The sequence below is a fragment of the Notolepis coatsorum genome (genome assembly GCF_963971535.1).
Source record: "Notolepis coatsorum genome assembly, chromosome: 2".
Taxonomy (NCBI): Eukaryota; Metazoa; Chordata; class Actinopteri; order Aulopiformes; family Paralepididae; genus Notolepis; species Notolepis coatsorum.
Genome location: NC_140166.1, coordinates 112,454,656 through 112,461,099, shown reverse-complemented (window position 1 = coordinate 112,461,099; position 6,444 = coordinate 112,454,656). Strand labels below are relative to the sequence as shown.

Below are 6,444 nucleotides of genomic sequence, written 5' to 3'. Positions count from 1 at the left end.
CACATCAAAGGCTTGTATTCAAGTACACTCACCAGCCATTACTAAAATACTTTTACCCGAGTAGGATTTTAACACTGGACTTGAGCGATATTCTATCAGAGGGCCACGTCTACTTTTGCTCAGATAAAGCCGTGGCGTATCTCCCCCAGTGCTGCCAGACATGCATCAAAGGGTCGGCCTATGGACCCCAGGAAGAATAGCCCCAGCACTGCTGTGGCTAATGGGGATCCAAATAAACTTAAACTTAAACTGTGGACACAGCCAGGGGCTCTGCCAGCAGCTGCCAGCGTGCACTCCGTTTATGCTTCTGGCCTTCTACTGCTATCGATCTTCAAAATGATTAAAGGGACGATATAGCTGGACAGTGGGCAGCATGAGCGCGGAGTAACGGGTTGACCCGGGGACTCACGCAGGGGCTGTGCCGACAGCTTCCTGTTGGGGTTTATCGCCAGAGCCGGAGGGTTCTGAGGATGACTCGACACCTTCGGAACCATACGTTGTCCTCGCTCGCTGCTGTGTGCAATGGTCTTTCCTCAGGATTCTCTCTTTTTCTTTTAACATGGTTTCTCTTTTATTAGACAGAACAGAGTGGAGTAGGACAGGAAGGATGGAAGAGAAAGGAGGGAAGGACGTTCACCTGATTCACCTCGTCGCCATCTTTGTTTTTCGTAGATTGCTATGAACGCATTTCAATGAGCTGATAACTAATTCACTTCCATGCATCTCAAAACACAAAGACTATGGCAGAGAAAAACAACCGGAGCAGGTAATTGTGTGCTTGTGATTCGGACAGTGTTTTGACTACTTGAAGTGGTATTTTTATAGCTAAGTTTTAACATTGAAGTGAATGGTTACTTCCACATCTGTACCTCAAACTACTAATATGCAATTGGATTTTCCAAGCGATGCAACCCGGTGACATCGTGGGACTGAATTTTCCTTCAAACAAAAAAATTACTTGGAAAATAACTTTGAAATGTTTTAGGAAGAATGTCTCCAGAACAACAAACCGATCGAAAAGTCTACTTTTGGGGGGGGGTGGGGGGGATTTCCCACAAATTAGAAGATGTAGATTCAAGGCGATTTGCTCCCTCCCACACAGAACCACAATGGAAAACTTCAAAACTTTTTCCGATCAGTTTGTGTCAATGCCGAAATCAGACAGTAAATCCTGATGTTTGTTCTTCAAACTTTCTTTCATACACTAAAAAGGCAGCGTCCTTATGAACTTTGATTCATTGTAACTCACATTTCTGGAAACCTCACAATGTTTTCTTTTTAAGCGGAGAAATTACTTCTACAGTCGTTAGGGACCACACACAACGAGCTCCGTCTCAACAAAGCACAGGCCGGTGGAAGACGTGCTATTATCAGTAAAACATGTTGATGACTGATGTTTGACAAAACATGTTAATGATTAGCATGTTGAATTGAAAATTTGCAGGAAAAGAGTGCAGTTACTAACTAGAAAACAGTAGAACACAGTGTTGCTAGTGAGTAGAGTGCAACACCATGCCGTCTCTAAGTAGAACACAGTGTTGTTAGTGAGTAAAGTACAACACCATGCCGTCTCTAAGTAGAACACAGTGTTGTTAGTGAGTAAAGTACAACACCATGCCGTCTCTAAGTAGAACACAATGTTGTTCGAGACGGCATGGTGTTGTCCTCTACTCACTAAGTAGAACACAATGTTGTTAGTGAGTAGAGTACAACACCATATGGTCTCCAAGTAGAACATAATGATTGTCACTGTCCAGAGGCTCTTGAGGCCAGACTGGAATCATACATGCAGTCTACAACCAGATGGTGTCATTACCAGCATTCACCACCAGAGGGACCCAGCGTGTTATTATTCATTCGGTATATCTGTCTGATCAACCATATTCAGCCACATGTGGAAGTACTCAGCGTGTGTGCATGTGCGCGTGTGTGCATGTGTCTATGTGTATGTATGAGGTTGTGATCAGGAACAATGGATGCAGACAGGAAATGAGCTGTAGAGTCTGTGAGCAGCTAGTAGCTCCAACAAGACCACCTGATCTGTTATGCCTTGGTGGATCACAATGAGTCCAGATATGACTCATTGATGAGAGTTTACCATTGTTCTCGGTAGAGCAAGGCACTACCGCTGACAGGGTTAGAGGTTCCATTCCCTGTGTAGCTCAATGGGTAGAGCAAGGCACTAACAATACCGGGATTAGGGGTTCCATTCCCTGTGTAGCTCAATGGGTAGAGCATGGCACTAACAATACCAGGGTTAGGGGTTCCATTCCCTGTGTAGCTCAATGGGTAGAGCATGGCACTAACACTGCTAGGGTTAGGGGTTCCATTCCCTGTGTAGCTCAATGGGTAGAGCATGGCACTAACACTGCTAGGGTTAGGGGTTCCATTCCCTGTGTATCTCAATGGGTAGAGCAAGGCACTAACAATACCAGGGTTAGGGGTTCCATACTGAAACAGTGTTAACTTTGAATAAAAGCTTCTCTGTTATGTTTGCCATGTTTCCAGCAGCTCAGTGAATAGGGGGGCAACACTGATCTCACTGCTGGTCCGGATATATCATCACGGATTACTGGGGGGGGGGTGTGTGTGTGTGTGTGTGTGTGTGTGTGTGTGTGTGTGTGTGTGTGTGTGTGTGTGTGTGTGTGTGTGTGTGTGTGTGTTACCATGGAAACAGTGTGAGCAGGCTGAAGGTCAAGCCTGATAGACACAATGGCACTGAACTATATTCACTGGTGTGTGTGTGTGTGTGTGTGTGTGTGTGTGTGTGTGTGTGTGTGTGTGTGTGTGTGTGTGTGTGTGTGTGTGTGTACGCCTGCATCTGTGTGTGTGTGTTGTGTATGCGAGGGACAATTTACTCAACCTCCACATTATAAGGTTACTGTGTGTGTGTGTGTGTGTGTGTGTGTGTGTGTGTGTGTGTGTGTGTGTGTGTGTGTGTGTGTGTGTGTGTGTGTGTGTGTGTGTGTGTGTGATAAAGTGCAATTCAGGAATATATTATCTTAGAAAGTGTCTTTGAGACTGTTTGAGTTCTAACTAGGTATGTGTCTTAGAAAGTGGATTTTATGAAGGTTAGTGTTACAAAGGGTCAGATTAAACCGAATATATATATTTATTGCTTGAGATCCCTTGTATAATATTTGTATATCGTTTGATATCCCTTGTATATTCTTTGTATATATACACAGAATATTTCTTTACCTAGGTACAAACCAGACCATAATATTCGTTCTCCTATTGGACAGCGACCCCTAGGCGCCAACGGCCATACCCCCAATGGCAAGTTCAAAGGCAACGCCAAGGCATGTCTCAACATGTCCAGGTTTGCGCAGTAATACGAGACAGAACTGAGGTTGGCACTAGATTATTCACCTTACGTATAAATACGTCGCAGGTGGATACAGCAGTAGTCTAGTCTGAGTATCCTAAACGTTGAAGCCTTCACCACGAGACCACGTGCCGTGAAGTGGGCCTCTTTGCCCCTGAATAGAGCCTTGAGAACCGCGTGCGAATATATAGCTAAAGTGTCAGAGTTTAACGCAGTATCGTTGAGTTCGACTTATTCTAATGTGAAGTAATAGTCTATTATTTATAGTGTATCGTGCGGCTACCGTTCTTCAGTGACCAGCATTACCACCGGTTCGTCGTACCTATAGCTAGTGCACTTATCCAGGCTGGGCGGCCTAAACTCGTGCCACCACCCGAGGAGTCCTAGACGAGAACCGTTGGATATGTACACCGGAGAACCTACACCGGCGAATGCAGAGCCTTTTCTGGCTGGATTATATTGCTTTGGTACCGTGACTGCTGGAGCAGAGAACCGTCTACCCCACTATAGTGTGGGATCTACCCCTGTGAGGAGCACCCTCGAGCCCGCCTCTAGGACCAGAGGCTGGCTAGCTTTCATCCATGCTGTCGGGCATACTGGATTATAGCTGTTGCTTTGTCTGCGGACCAAGGGAGTACTGCACTGGCTCCTGTATCTGGAGCCTCGTTATTCCGCGTTGACCCAGACTTTGCACCCGAACATTCCTCTACCCTGCCGGCTTACAACCGGAGGGAACCCCTCAGTGTCTCCAGCTGACTACTAGTGTGCTTTATATAATTGCTATGCTACAGGTGGCGTCAGTTATACCCATCTTGCTATTCTCATGGACTTACGCTCTTGACCTACTTTAAGTGTTCTTCGCCTTACAAGCGCAAGTATAATTCTCAATCTGTAACCTACCGTTGCTTGCTCTAATAATAATAAATACCTCTAACTAGAACTTTATGTGTCATTGCCGTATTCTTGTGTGGGTGTTCACCAGATATATTCATGTACTGTATGGCCAGTAATTAAAGTACATAACTAAGTAGTGGTTTAATAATACCATACTCTCAATACAGTCAGGGAATTGTACCCCTCAGTTACAGTTAGGATGACACTGTTTGAGTTCTAACTAGGTATGTGTCTTAGAAAGTGTATTTTATGAAGGTTAGGATGATACTGTTTGAGTTCTAACTAGGTCAGTGTGTTAGAAAGTGTATTTTATGAAGGTTAAAAGTAGTCTATGTTTCAGTTCTAAGTAACTAGGTCTGTGTTAGATACTGATCTAGAACAAGATGAAGTACTGCAGCATCTCTCTACCCCCAGGGATAGGCAATGGTGTGTGCATGCGCATACGTACGTGCATGTGTTGGTGTGTTGAATCCCTCTGAGCCCACTGAACAGCTAGCATTGTGGGTACCCACTACCCAGGTATTTATCTCACTCACACACACACACACACACACACACACACACACACACACACACACACACACACACACACACACACACACACACACACCACACACACACACACACACACACACACACACACACACACACACACACACACACACACACACACACACACACACACACAATCTCCTCTAAGATAAGAAACTCCTCTTCAAGCACACCTGGGTGCTTCCCTGGTCTGTAACAAAGTCTCCTGTCCTACATTCACTGAGACCTGGATAACCCTCACCACAGAACACTACTACTTACACTGCAGGCATGTGCCTCTGTACAGGCTGGTTGTACAGGCTGGTTGTGCAGAGTACAGGCTGGTTGTACAGAGTACAGGCTGGTTGTACAGAGTACAGGCTGGTTGTACAGAGTACAGGCTGGTTGTACAGAGTACAGGCTGGTTGTGCAGAGTACAGGCTGGTTGTACAGAGTACAGGCTGGTTGTACAGAGTACAGGCTGGTTATACAGAGTACAGGCTGGTTGTACAGGCTGGTTATACAGAGTACAGGCTGGTTGTACAGAGTACAGGCTGGTTGTACAGAGTACAGGCTGGTTGTACAGAGTACAGGCTGGTTGTACAGAGTACAGGCTGGTTGTACAGAGTACAGGCTGGTTATACAGAGTACAGGCTGGTTGTACAGGCTGGTTATACAGAGTACAGGCTGGTTGTACAGAGTACAGGCTGGTTATACAGAGTACAGGCTGGTTGTACAGAGTACAGGCTGGTTGTACAGAGTACAGGCTGGTTGTACAGAGTACAGGCTGGTTGTACAGAGTACAGGCTTGTGTTCCTTTGTGCTGATGCACCATTTCATGATTAAACTTTATTTATTTCTACTTAAAAGGTATGGTTAAACATTTTATTTGACATGAAGTGGTATGAAATCCTTGCCAGTAGTGTAATCGATGCATACGCATCACCAGAGTCTTGTGGTGGGAGTTCTGGTTCCAAGAAAGAAGCTCGAGCACACAGGGTCTCAAAACAAATAGCTCAACTCCACACCACAACATGCCCACAACACAGAGCAGTGGTCCCCATTCATCTCCTACTCTTCAGAATGACATGATGTCTTGGAACCAGCCCCAGTGCGTGTTTCATGCCACTTCAATAAAAACATGTCAACTATCTCTTTAACCAGGAAGTCCCGTTGAGATACTCCATCCCCGTTCTCCAGAGAGACATTACCATCAGTAACAATAGAATACATTTAGAACAAAGTGGATCAAAAGCGTGCAGACAACATGAGAGAAGTAAGAGGAGTCTGGTCTATGAGAAGCAACGACATTCTCCCTGTGAAGTAACCAGGAGCAGGTGTTTGAGACCCTGTGTGGAAGTAGCCTGTCCAATTTAATGAGGCTGCCGGGGTGCATGCTGGGAGAGTTTTACTGCGGGTTCAGCACCAGTCTTAAAGTGCCTTGCTCAAACGCTACTCGATGGCAGCCGCTGAGCGAGGGGAGCGTGTTGGTTGTTATATCACACTGAAATATGGGGGCGACAGTGGCTCAGGTGGTAGAGCGGTCGTCTGGTAATCGGAATATTCTCGGTTCAATTCCCGCTCCTCCCGGGCAGCGTGTGGAAGTGTCCTTGAGCAAGACACTTAACCCCTAACACTAATTGCTCCTGGTGAGCAGGTTGGCACCTTGCATGGTTGCATCTGTGAGTGTG

At 45.8% G+C, this 6,444-nt stretch overlaps 1 protein-coding gene across 3 annotated transcripts in view; it reads right to left on the bottom strand.

Moving 5' to 3' along the window:
• The window catches only part of ccdc102a (coiled-coil domain containing 102A), a 336,579-nt gene that overhangs the window by 111,203 nt on the left and 218,932 nt on the right, over window positions 1-6,444 (bottom strand). The window lies entirely within an intron of this gene.